Here is a 14497-nt window from a genome sequence, read left to right as displayed (position 1 = left end):
CCTCACACCCCATCTCCCACCCTCAACCCTATCTCTCACCCTCGCACCCCATCTCTCACCCTCAACCCCATCTCTCACCCTCACACCTATCTCCCACCCTCACACCCCAACTCCCACCCTCACACCCATCTCCCACCCTCACACCCATCTCCCACCCTCACACCCATCTCCCACCCTCACACCCCAACTCCCACCCTCCACCCCATCTCCCACCCTCAACCCCATCTCCCACCCTCAACCCCATCTCCCCCCCTCAACCCCATCTCCCGCCCTCAACCCCATCTCCCACCCTTAACCCCATCTCCCACCCTCAACCCCATCTCCCACCCTCACACCTATCTCCCACCCTCAACCCCATCTCCCGCCCTGAACCCCATCTCCTACCCTCACACCCATCTCCCACCCTCAACCCCATCTCCCACCCTCAACCCCATCTCCCACCCTCAACCCCATCTCCCGCCCTCAACCCCATCTCCCACCCTTAAACCCCATCTCCCACCCTTAAACCCCATCTCCCACCCTCACATCTATCTCCCACCCTCAACCCCATCTCCCACCCTCACACCCATCTCCCACCCTCACACCCATCCCCCACCCTTAACCCCATCTCCCACCCTCACACCCATCTCCTACCCTCAACCCAATCTCCTACCCTCAACCCAATCTCCCACCCTGAACCCCATCTCCCACCCTCAACCCCATCTCCTACCCTCAACCCTATCTCCCACCCTCAACCCCATCTCCCACCCTCACACCATCTCCCACCTTCAACCCCATCTCCCACCCTCACACCATCTCCCACCTTCAACCCCATCTCCCACCCTCATACCATCTCCCACCTTCAACCCCATCTCTCACCCTCAACCCCATCTCCTACCCTCAACCCCATCTCCTACCCTCACACCCATCTCACATCCTCAACTCCATCTCTCACCCGGGTTCGATCCCAGCCTCGGGGTGACCGTCTGTGTGGAGTTTGCACATTCTCCCCCGTGTCTGTGTGGGTTTCCTCCCACAGTCCAAAGATGTGCGGGTCAGGTGAATTGGCCATGCTAAATTGCCTGTAGTGATAGGTGCATTAGTCAGAGGGAAATGGATTCGGGTGGGTTACTCTTTGGAGGGTCAGTGTGGACTGGTAGGGCTGAAGGGCCGTATTGCAGGGAATCTAATCTAATCATCTCCCAGCCTTCCCCCCTCACCCAGACTAGACAACTAGCAACAAACACAGACGGGGTGGGGAACCTGCTGCTGACTTTCAACTTTCGAGATCTGACTGGTGCCGTCTTTATGATCAGTCGTTAGGCAGTGTTTCCTGCTCCGAGCTAGACAGGGGCTCCCAGCTCGTTAAAACCCAGCTGGCTAATGAATACCTTGCTCCTGTCAGAAGAGAGAAGGAACAGACATGAGCCAATCCCGAATAAACACGGCCGAGAGGCGGCCAGATCGATTCGGTACATTGCAGACAGCGGGCGGGAATACAGAGGGCGTCGGGGACTCTGAATGCCCCTTCAGTAATATAAAACCCTGTGTTACTGTCAGTCAGCTGGCTTTGGAAGCCCCCACCCCAGAATGTGCTTTAACTCACATCTGATCCAAGTCATAGACTCTATTTCTGTGACTCATGAATTAGATTCACACACATGCACACACACATGCACAGATTTACACAGAGATACACACACACATATATACAGAGATATTCACACACAGATATATACATGCACACACACATGCACAGATTTACACAGAGATACACACACATATATACAGAGATATTCACACACAGATATACACGCACACACACATGCACAGATTCGTACAGAGATACACACAAATACACACATATATACAGAGATATTCACACACATATATACAGAGATATTCACACACAGATATACACGCACACGCATGCACAGATTCACACAGAGATACACACAAATATACACAAATACACACACATATACAGAGATATTCACACACAGATATATATACACACACATGCACAGATTCACACAAAGAGATACACACAAATACATACACATATGTACAGAGATATTCACATACAGATACACAGATTCACACACAGATATACACACACACACGTGCAATGATTTACACAGAGATACACACAAATACACACACATATATACAGAAATATTCACACACAGATATACACACACACACATGCACAGATTCATACAGAGATACACACAAATACACACACATATATACAGAGATATTTACACACAGATATACACGCACACACATGCACAGATTCACACAGAGATACACACAAATACACACACATATATACAGAGATATTCACACACAGATATACACGCACACACATGCACAGATTTACACAGAGATACACACAAATACACATACATATACAGAGATATTCATACACAGACATATATACACACATATGCACAGATTCACACAGAGATACACACAAATACGCACATATATATACAGAGATATTCACACACAGATATACACACACGCACACACACATGCACACACACACAAATACACATACATATACAGAGTTATTCATACACAGACATATATACACATATATGCACAGATTCACACAGAGATACACACAAATACACACATATATATACAGAGATATTCACACACAGATATACACGCACACACACATGCACAGATTCACACAGAGATACACACAAATACACACACATATACAGAGATATTCACACACAGATATACACACACATGCACAGATTCACACAGAGATACACACAAATACACACACATATACAGAGATATTCATACACAGATATATATACACACAAGCACAGATTCACACAGAGATACACACAAATACACACACATATATACAGAGATATTCACACACAGATATACACGCATAGATACACACAGATGCACACATACATATACAGATTTATACAGATATACATGCAAAGATACACACAGATGCACACATACATATACAGATTTATACAGAGAGTTACACACAAAGATACACACAGATGCACACATACATATACAGATTTATACAGAGATACATGCAAAGATACACACAGATACACACACACATATACAGAGATACAAACACAAAAATACACACGGATACACAGATTCATACACAGATATACACGCAAAGATACACACAGATGCGCACATACATATACAGATTTACACAAAGAGATACACACAGATACACACACACATATTCAGAGAAACAAACACAAAAACACACAGATACACAGATTCACATACAGATATACATGCACAGATGCACACACACATATACACACAAAGATGCACACAGATACACAAACATACACGCACAAAAGACACACAGATTCACACAGATATACATGCAGAGATACACACACACAGATATACATGCACACACACACAGATGTACACACACACACACATATATATACACACAGATACACACAAAGATATACATGCACAGATACACACAGGTGTACACATACATATCCACAGACTTACACACAGATACACACAAAGATACACACATACACAGATTCACACAGAGATACACACAGATACACACAAAGATACACACATACACAGATTCACACAGAGATACACACAGAATCACACACACATAAACACAGATTACACACAGATATACACAAAAAGATACACAGAGATGCACACACATATATACAGGTTCACACAGTGATATATATATATATATATATATATACACACAGACAAATGTGCACACACACACTTACACAGATTCACCCACAAATATACATACAAAGGTACATACAGATGCTCACATACATATACACAGTTTCACACACACAGAGACACATTCATACATTGGCACACAGAAACACAAACAGGCACACACAACCAAATACACCCACACAGATACACATGCAGAGATGTGCATTCACACATAGATACAAACATTGAAACACACACAGGTAGACACAGCGACACATTCACACAAGTATATGCACACCTAAACACACAGGCACACACACACACACACACACACACAGACACATTCAAACAGAGAGAAGCATGTTCACCTAAACACACACAGACACGTACACAAATTCAGAGAGAAACACATTCACCTAAACATACAGAGACGCTATACATTCCTATGTAGATATGATTACAGAAACACACACACAGATATAATGGTACAAATATAAACTCAGATATAGAGACATGCCCATTCACACAAGGGTGAACACACACACATTACCACACACACACACACGCACACACCCCCCCCCCGCATACACACACACATATACACACACACATACACGCACACATACATATGCACACACATAAATATACACAAACATACACACATATACACACACATACATACACACACACACACACCCACATACATACATACCCACACACATACACACATCCACACCCACATACACACACACATATACACAAACACACACCCACACACACACACACACCCACACACATACATACACACACACACCCACACACACACACACCCACACACACCCACACAAACACACACACACACATCCACACACACACACACACACACAGTGCAACTGCAGGTGCAAAGATTTACAAGAACCACACTGATACACATACATACATGGACGCGCACACGTGGACAGCCACACACAGACATTTTCATACAAATGCAAACTCAGGTACAAACACACGCACATTCATACACACGTGCACAAACATATATGTTAGAATGGAGGTACAAAGATGTACATAGGCAAATGCAAGCTCAGTTACACATACACACACACAGAAACACACAGGTACACTTTCACACACACACGCGCACACACACACAGATATAAACACTTAAACACAAACTCAAATGCAGAGACACAGACAGGTAAAGGTAAATGCTGGAATAAAGACACGTACAGATACACAGACACAGACACACACACACACAAACACATACACATACACACACATGCATGCACACAGACACACGCATACATGCAAACACGCAAATACACACAGACACAAACACACACACACACAGACACAAACGCATACACGCGCAAATGCACACACACTGACACACATCATTTCCCCTTAAAATGTAAAATAAACATACCCAAATGAAGTACTTAGACACAGCGAAATAGAGAACAAGGGATGGAGACAATGATAGGAAGAAAGCTCAGGGGGAGAGAATGCCCGAAAGGAAATGAGAATCAGCATACACAAATGGTAAGGTCCTGGGGGAATGTTGGTGAACACAGAGAGCTTGGAGTGCAGGTTCATAGCTCCTTGAAAGTGGAGTCGCAGGTAGATAGGATAGTGAAGGAGGGGTTTGGTATGCTTTCCTTTATTGGTCAGAGTATTGAGTACAGGAGTTGGGAGGTCATGTTACGGCTATACAGGACATTGGTTAGGCCGCTGTTGGAATATTACGTGCAATTCTGGTCTCCTTCCTATCGGAAAGATGTTGTGAAACTTGAAGGGCTCAGAAAAGATTGACAAGGATGTTGGAGGGTTTGAGCTACAGGGAGAGGCTGGACAGGCTGGGGCTGTTTACCCTGGAGCGTCAGAGGCTGAGGGGTGACCTTATAGAGGTTTATAAAATCATGAGGGGTGTGGATCAGATAAATAGACAAGGTCCTCTCCCCCCTGGGGTGGGGGAGACCAGAACTAGAGGGGTGTAGGTCTAAGGTGGGAGTGAAAAGGGACCCGAGGGGCAACTTTTTCCCCCAGAGGGTGGTGTGTGTGTGGGAGGAGCTGCCAGAGGAAGTGGGTGGGGGCTGGTACAATGACAGCATTTAAAAGGTGGATGGGGGACAGGAACAGGAAGGGTTTAGAGGGAGATGGGCCAAGTGCTGGGGAATGGGGACTGGATTAGGTTAGGGATATCTGGGTCAGCACGGACGGGATGGGCCGAAGGGTCTGTTTTGTGTATTACTTTTCAACATTTGTATGATTCTATAAGGGAGGGAGAGAGAAAAAAAAAGAGAGACGGAGAGGGCAAAACAAAGAGAGAAAGAGAGAGAGAGTGAGAGACAAAGATAGAGAGAAAAACAGAACGAGAGAGAGCGCAGAAGGAGTAAAGATAGAAATAAACAGGGTGAGACTAAGGCAGAGACAGAAATAAGAAGGATCCAGGTGGGAAAGGGAGTGAGACTGCAGTATGCAGTGGTAACAGAGACAAGTAGGAGAGAGAGAATTGAGACACTGGGAAAGCGCAGCAGGTCAGGCAGCATCCAAGGGACAGGAGATTCGACGTTTCGGGCATAAGCCCTTCATCAGGAATGAGGCTCATTCCTGAAGAAGGGCTTATGCCCGAAACGTCGAATCTCCTGTTCCTTTGATGCTGCCTGACCTGCTGCGCTTTTCCAGCAACACGTTTTCAGCTCTGATCTCCAGCATCTGCAGTCCTCACCTTCTCCTAGAGAACTGAGACAGACAGGAAGAGAGAGGGAGAGAGACAGATATAGGAGAGCAGAGGCGATAACGAAAAGGTGCAGCCACAGGGTAGAGAGAGAAAATGCAAAAATTGGAGCAAAGGGAAACAGAGATGGAGAGGGGAACAAAGACAGAGAGTAAACAGAGAGACCAACGCAGACAGAGAGAGAAAGAGAGAGAGAGAGAGAGTGAGACAGAGAGAGAGTAGGAATACACAGATAGGGGAACACAGATTGACAGGCTGGGGTAACGGGACAGGCGCAGGTGGAGGGGGTACACCGAGAGAGATTCAGGGAAACTTAAAATAAAAGTATTCCTGACACCAAGTCGAGGTGGAGAGAGAGAGAGAGAGAGAGACAAAGAGATGATAAGAGACAGAGACAGAGAGAGACAGAGACAGGCAGACAGAGAGAGAGAGAGAGAGAGAGGGAGACAAAGAGATGATAAGAGACAGAGACAGAGAGAGACAGAGACAGGCAGACAGAGAGAGAGAGAGAGAGAGAGGGAGACAGCGAGAGACAGAGAGAGAGAGACAGAGACAGGGATATAGTGAGAGACAGAGAGACCAGCAACAGAGACAGGGAGACAGTGAGAGACAGAGAGAGAGACAGAGACAGGGACACAGTGAGAGAGAGAGAGGGACAGAGAGAGACAGAGAGAGAAACTAGAGACAGAGTCATTGAGAGAGGGAGAGACCGAGGCAGACAAAGACACATTTACAGAGAAACAGACTGAGAAAGATACATTGACAGAGACTGGGACAGACAAAAATACATTGTGTGCGTGTGAGAGACAGAGAGAGAGAGAAAGAAAGAAAGATGGAGACAAAAACAGAGAGAAAGAGAAAGAGAGAGACAGAGAGACACAAAGAGAGAAAGGGAGAAAGAGAGTGGGACAGAGAAAGAGGAAGAATAAGACAGAGAGAGACAGAGAGAGAGAGACAGAGACAGAGAGAAAGAGACAGAGAGAGAAAAAGAGAAAGAGAGAGAGAGAGAGAGAGAGAGAGAAAGATTGGGGCAAATATAAAATGACAAAGAAAAGGAGACAGATAGATAACAGACAGACAGTGAGAGACAGAGGGAGAGAAACAGAAAGAGAGAGAGAGACTGAGAAAGACGGGTACGTTGACAGAGAGGGGGAGACAGAGATGGGGAGACAGAGAGCAAGAGAGAGACAGCAGTAGGCAGTGGAGGACAGAGAGAAAGTCAGAGAAAGAGAGAGAGCGAAAAAAAGAGGGAGAAAAGGAGAGAGATAGAGAAGGAAGGAAAATAGTGAGGGACAGACAGCAAGGATGAGAGCGATAGAGACAGAGAGTAATAGTGTGTGTGTGTGTGAGAGAGAAGGAGAGAATTAAAGATCACACAACCATCTGATGAAGGAGCAGACTATAAGCAGGCCGTAGAGTCATAGAAATGCACAGCACGGAAACAGACCCTTCGGTCCAACCCGTCCATGCTGACCCAGATATCCCAACCCAATCTAGTCCCACCTTCCAGCACCCGGCCCATCTCCCTCCAAACCCTTCCCATTCACATACCCATCCAAATGCCTCTTAAATGTTGTCATTGTACCAGCCTCCACCACATCCTCTGGCAGCTCATTCCATACACGCACCACCCTCTGTGTGGAAAAAGTTGCCCCTGAGGTCTCTTTTATATCTTTCCCCTCTCACCCTAAACCTATGCCCCTCTAGGACTCCCCAACCCCAGGGAAAAGGCTTTGCTTATTTACCCTATCCACGCCCCTCGTGATTTTGTAAACCTCCACAAGGTCACCCCTCAGCCTCCGACGCTCCAGGGAAAACAGCCCCAGCCTGTTCAGCCTCTCCCTGTAGCTCCAACCCTCCAACCCTGGCAAGATGTTGTGTGATTATTAACTTTGTACACAACACCAGGCTACAGTCTAACAGGCTTACTTAGAAATGAACCTGTTAGACTGTGATCAGGAGTTGTGTGATTCTTTTTAAAGTTTGCCCAACACAGGCACCTCCACATCAGGGAGGGAGAGGGGAAGGGAGGCTGGTAAACCGAAGTGATTAAGGGTAAAATAGGTTGGGTTAGTCCGTGACACTGCTGTGTTATTGTGCGTTCAGTCTCATGTTTGGGGGGGGGGTTGGAGACAGGGAAAAGGTGGGAGGGAGGAAGTGTGGAATGTGAGTGATTGCTTTTGAGGGTTAAATTGCGGAGGTAGGGAGGGAGGGAGGGGAGGGGCAGTCTGTCTGGGCCGTGGGGCAGTGGGATGGGCAGATGGCAATGGCATTGTTTGTGGACTTGACACAGCTCCTAACGTCTGAAAAAAGGTGATATAAAACTCTGTCTGCCTTCCCCCATCCCACCACCTCCTCCACGTGTTTATGTTCATGGGTGAGAGAGACAGACAGACAGAATTCCCCCTCGTAAAACTTAAAAGGCTATCAATTTAACTCGAAGGTGGAGACAGAGAGAGGGAGAGAGGGACAGGCAGGGACGGATAAGGAGGTAGAGAGAGAGAGAGAGGTTTAGAAGAGAGAGACAGAGAAAGAGAGAGAAAGACAGAGGAAGTGAGAGACGGTAAGAAGAGATGCTGACACAGAGTGTGAGTGAAACAGAGAGAGAGAGAGAGAAAGTTGAAAATTATAGTCCAACAGGTTTATTTGGAAGCACTGGCTTTCGGAGCGCCCCTCCTTCATCAGCTGGTTGAGGAGAAAGATAAAGGGACTGATACAGAGGGTCAGAGAGAGAGAGCAAGAGACAGAAAGGAAGAGAGAGAGAAAGACAGAGAAAAGGTGAGAGAGAGAGAGACAAAGACAGAGAGAGAGGGAGAGACAGACGGAGTGAGAGATACAGAAGGAAAACAAAGGGATTGACAGAAAGTAATAGAGCTAGAGCGTCAACAGGAAGGAGAGAGAGAGAGAGAGAGGGAAAGAAAGTGAGAGAGGCAAAGGAAAGAGAAAGATAAAAAGGGGGAGACACAGAGAAAACAACATAAAGTGAGAGGGAAAGACAGACATTGACAGGGTGCAAGATAGAGAGAGGCTGAGACAGAGACAGATACAAAAGGACAGACAGAGAGCAGGAGGGACAATGGTAGAGTCAGAAAGAAAGGCAGATAGAGGAGACAGAAAAGGAGGGATAGACAGAGACAGAGATAGAGAAGGAAAGTCAGCGAGAGAGATGAAAGGGGAAGAGAGGAAGAGAGAGAGACAGACAGGGACAGAGACAGAGAAACAGAGATAGAGGAGACAGAGAGAGAGAGGGATAGACAGAGACAGAGATAGAGAAGGAAAGTCAGCGAGAGAGATGAAAGGGGAAGAGAGGAAGAGAGAGAGACAGACAGGGACAGAGACAGAGAAACAGAGATAGAGGAGACAGAGAGAGAGAGGGATAGACAGAGACAGAGATAGAGAGGGAATGTCAGCGAGAGAGACAAAACGGGAAGGAAAAAAGAGAGACAGAGTGTGAGAGAGAGGAGACAGAGAGAGAGAGAGAGAGAGAGAGACTGAAGGGGAAAGAGAGTGAGAGGGAGAAAAGCAGAGAGACAGAAAGAGACAGAGAGAGACAGAGGGAGAGGCAGATAGAGAGAGAAAGGGGGACAGGAAGAGAGAGAGAGAGACAGACAGAGATTCAGTGTTATGTGTATTAAACACATAATTAGCAGCGATGAGAGAGCGTGAACTGCAAAAACACCATTTCCTTTATTCACTCTGGGAACTTGCCATTGCTTGCTGGACCCAGCGTTTATTCACCCCATCCCTAGTTGCCCCCTTTCTCGAGGAGGTGGGGACAAGCTGCGTTCTTGAACCTGCTGAAGGGGTAGACCCACAATGTCCCCCAGGAAGGGGGTCACAGGATTTTGGAATTGATTGAGATATTTCCCAGTTGGAATGATGAGGTGCCTGGAGAGAGGGGAGGGGGGGGATCTCAAAGGGGATGTGGTTCACCTGTACTTGCTATCCCTGCTCGGCATTGCTGAAGAAGGGCTCAATCCCGGAACGTCGATTCTCCTGCTCCTTGGATGCTGCCTGACCTGCTGCGCTTTTCCAGCAACGCATTCTTCAGCTCTGATCTCCAGCATCTGTAGTTCTCACTTTTCTCATCCACCTCCAAAAAAATGTTTATTTCATACAATCCCGGTTCGACCTATCAAGTCCAACCAATCCCTTCAAAGAACACCCATCGACGACCCACCTCATCCCTGTAACCCGGCATTTCCCACGGCTCATCCAACCTCCCTCCACATCCCTGGGCACTACGGGGACAATTTAGCACGGCCAATCCCACCCTCACCTGCACATCCCTGGGCACTACGGGACAATTTAGCACGGCCAATCCCACCCTAACCTGCACATCCCTGGGCACTACGGGGACAATTTAGCACGGCCAATCCCACCCTAACCTGTACATCCCTGGGCACTATGGGGACAATTTAGCATGGCCATTCCCACCCTAACCTGCACATCCCTGGGCACTACGGGGACACTTCAGCACGGCCAATCCCACCCTAACCTGCACATCCCTGGGCACTACGGGGACAATTTAGCACGGCCAATCCCACCCTAACCTGCACATTCCTGGGCACTACGGGACAATTTAGCACAGCCAATCCCACCCTAACCTGCACATCCCTGGGCACTACGGGACAATTTAGCACGGCCAATCCCACCCTCACCTGCACATCCCTGGGCACTACGGGACAATTTAGCACGGCCAATCCCACCCTAACCTGCACATCCCTGGGCACTACGGGGACAATTTAGCGCAGCCAATCCTACCCTAACCTGCACATCCCTGGGCACTACGGGGACAATTTAGCACGGCCAATCCCACCCTAACCTGCACATCCCTGGGCACTACGGGGACAATTTAGCGCAGCCAATCCTACCCTAACCTGCACATCCCTGGGCACTACGGGACAATTTAGCACGGCCAATCCCACCCTCACCTGCACATCCCTGGGCACTACGGGACAATTTAGCACGGCCAATCCCACCCTAACCTGCACATCCCTGGGCACTACGGGGACAATTTAGCGCAGCCAATCCTACCCTAACCTGCACATCCCTGGGCACTACGGGGACAATTTAGCACGGCCAATCCCACCCTAACCTGCACATCCCTGGGCACTACGGGGACAATTTAGCGCAGCCAATCCTACCCTAACCTGCACATCCCTGGGCACTACGGGACAATTTAGCACGACCAATCCCACCCTAACCTGCACATCCCTGGGCACTACGGGGACAATTTAGCACGGCCAATCCCACCCTAACCTGCACATCCCTGGGCACTACGGGACAATTTATCTTGGCCAACAGGAAAGGAAAGGAGAAGTCACCATGCTGGGAGTTTTCTATAGGCCTCCGAATAGTCCCAGAGATGTAGAGGAAAGGATAGCAAAGATGATTCACGATAGGAGTGAGAGAGGCAGGGTAGTTGTCATGGGCGACTTCAACTATCCAAATATTGACTGGGATCACTACAGTACGAGTACTATAGATGGGTCAGTTTTTGTCCAGTGTGTGCAGGAGGGCTTCCTGACCCAGTATGTGGACAGGCCAACAAGGGGCGAAGCCACATTAGATTTAGTATCGGGTAATGAGCCTGGCCAGGTGATAGATTTGGAAGTAGGTGAGCACTTTGGAGACAGCGATCCCAATTCTGTCAGGCTTACTTTAGTGATGGAAAGGGAGAGGTGTACTCCACCGAGCAAGAGTTACAGCTGGGGGAAGGGAAATTACGATGCCATTAGGAAAGATTTAGGAAGCGTAGAATGGGGAAGGAAGCTACAAGGGATGAACACATCTAAAATGTGGAGCTTATTCAAGGAAACGTTCCTGTGTGCCCTAGATAAGTATGTACCTGTCAGGCAGGGAGGAAGATATAGAACGGGTGAGCCGTGGTTTACTAAGGAAGTGGAATCCCTGGTCAAGAAGAAGAAGGCTTATGTTAGGACAAAATGTGAAAACTCAGTTAGGGTGCTTGAGGGTTACAAGGAAGTCAGGAAAGATCTAAAGAGAGAGCTCAGAAGAGCCAGGAGGAGACATGAGAAGTTGTTGGCGGATAGGATCAGGGTTAACCCTAAGGCTTTCCAATGGTATGTCAGGAATAAAAGAATAATGAGAGTTAAATTAGGGCCAATCAAGGATAATAGTGGGAAGCTGTGTGTGGAGTCAGAGGAGATAGGGGAAGCACTAAATAAATATGTTTCGACAGTGTTCACTATAGAAAATGAAAATGTTGGCAAGGAAGATATAGAGATACTTGCATCTAGACTAGAAGAGATTGAGGTTCACAAGGAAGGGGTATTAGAAATACTGCAGAGTGTGAAAATAGACAAGTCCCCTGGGCCGGATGGGATCTATTCTAGGATCCTCTGGGAAGCCAGGGAAGAGATTGCCGAGCCTTTGGCATTGATCTTCAAATCGTTATTGTCTACAGGAATAGTGCCTGAGGACGGGAGGGTAGCAAATGTGGTTCCCTTGTTCAAGAAGGGGAGTAGAGACAACCCTGGTAATTACAGACCAGTTGTTGGTAAAGTGTTGGAAAAGGTTCTGAGGGATAGGATTTATAACCATCTAGAGAAGAATAATCTGATCAGGGACAGTCAGCACTGTTTTGTGAAGGGTAGGTCATGCCTAACGAATCTTATTGAGTTTTTTGACAAAGTGACCAAACAGGTAGATGAGAGTGAACCGGTTGATGTGGTGTATATGGATTTCAGCAAGGCGTTCGATAAGGTTCCCCACAGTAGGCTATTATACAAAATGCGGAGGAATGGGATTGTGGGAGATATAGCAGTTTGGATCAGTAATTGGCTTGCTGAAAGAAAACAGAGGGTTGTAGTTGATGGAACATGTTCATCTTGGTGTCCAGTTACTAGCGGCGTACCGCAAGGGTCGGTGTTGGGTCCACTGCTATTTTTAAAAATGACCTGAATGAGGGCTTAGAAGGGTGGGTTAGTAAATTTGCGGATGACACTAAGGTCGGTGGAGTTGTGGATAATGATGGAGGATGTAGTAGGTTGCAGAGGGACAGAGATAGGATGCAGAGCTGGGCTGCGAGGTGGCAAATGGAGTTTAATGTGGACAAGCGTGAGGTGATACACTTTGGACGGAGTAATCAGAATGCAAAGTACTGGGCTTATGGTAAGGTTCTTGGGAGTGCAGATGAGCAGAGAGATCTCGGTGTCCAGGTACACAGATCCCTGAAAGTTGCCCCCCTCCCCAGGGTGACAGGGTTGTTAAGAAGGCATACAGTGTTTTGGCCTTTATTAATAGAGGGATTGAGTTCCGGAACCAGGAGGTTATGCTGCAGCTGTACAAAGCTCTGGTACGGCCGCACTTGGAGTATTGTGTACAGTTCTGGTCACCGCATTATAAGAAGGACGTGGAAGCTTTGGAAAGGGTGCAGAGGAGATTTACCGGGACGTTGCCTGGTACAGAGGGAATGTCTTACAAGGAAAGGCTGAGGGCCTTGAGGCTGTTCTCGTTAGAGAGAAGGTTGAAAGGTGACTTAATAGAGACATATAAGATAATCAGAGGGTTGGATAGGGTGGGCAGGGAGAGCCATTTTCCAAGTATGGGGACGCAAACACAAGGGGACACAGCTTTAAAGTGAGGGGAGATAGGTATAAGACAGATGTCAGAGGTAGTTTCTTTACTCAGAGAGTAGGCGGGGGTATGAAATGCTTTGCCTGCAACGGTTGTAGCTTCAACAGGTTTAAATGCATTTAAGTCGCCATTGGACAGGCATATGGACATACATGGAATAGTGTAGGTGGGATGGGCTTCAGGTTAGTATGACAGGTTGGCGCAACATTGAGGGCCGAAGGGCCTGTACTGCGCTGGAATGTTCCATGCTCTATTTTCGATGTTCTAAGCTGCACATCCCTGGGCACTACGGGGACAATTTAGCCCAGCCAATCCACCCTAACCTGCACATCCCTGGGCACTACGGGGACAATTTAGCACGGCTAATCCCACCCTAACCTGCACATCCCTGGGCACTACGGGGACAATTTAGCACGGCCAATCCCACCCTCACCTGCACATCCCTGGGCACTA

The sequence above is a fragment of the Hemiscyllium ocellatum genome (genome assembly GCF_020745735.1).
Source record: "Hemiscyllium ocellatum isolate sHemOce1 chromosome X unlocalized genomic scaffold, sHemOce1.pat.X.cur. SUPER_X_unloc_1, whole genome shotgun sequence".
Taxonomy (NCBI): Eukaryota; Metazoa; Chordata; class Chondrichthyes; order Orectolobiformes; family Hemiscylliidae; genus Hemiscyllium; species Hemiscyllium ocellatum.
Note: the sequence above shows the minus strand (reverse complement) of the source record.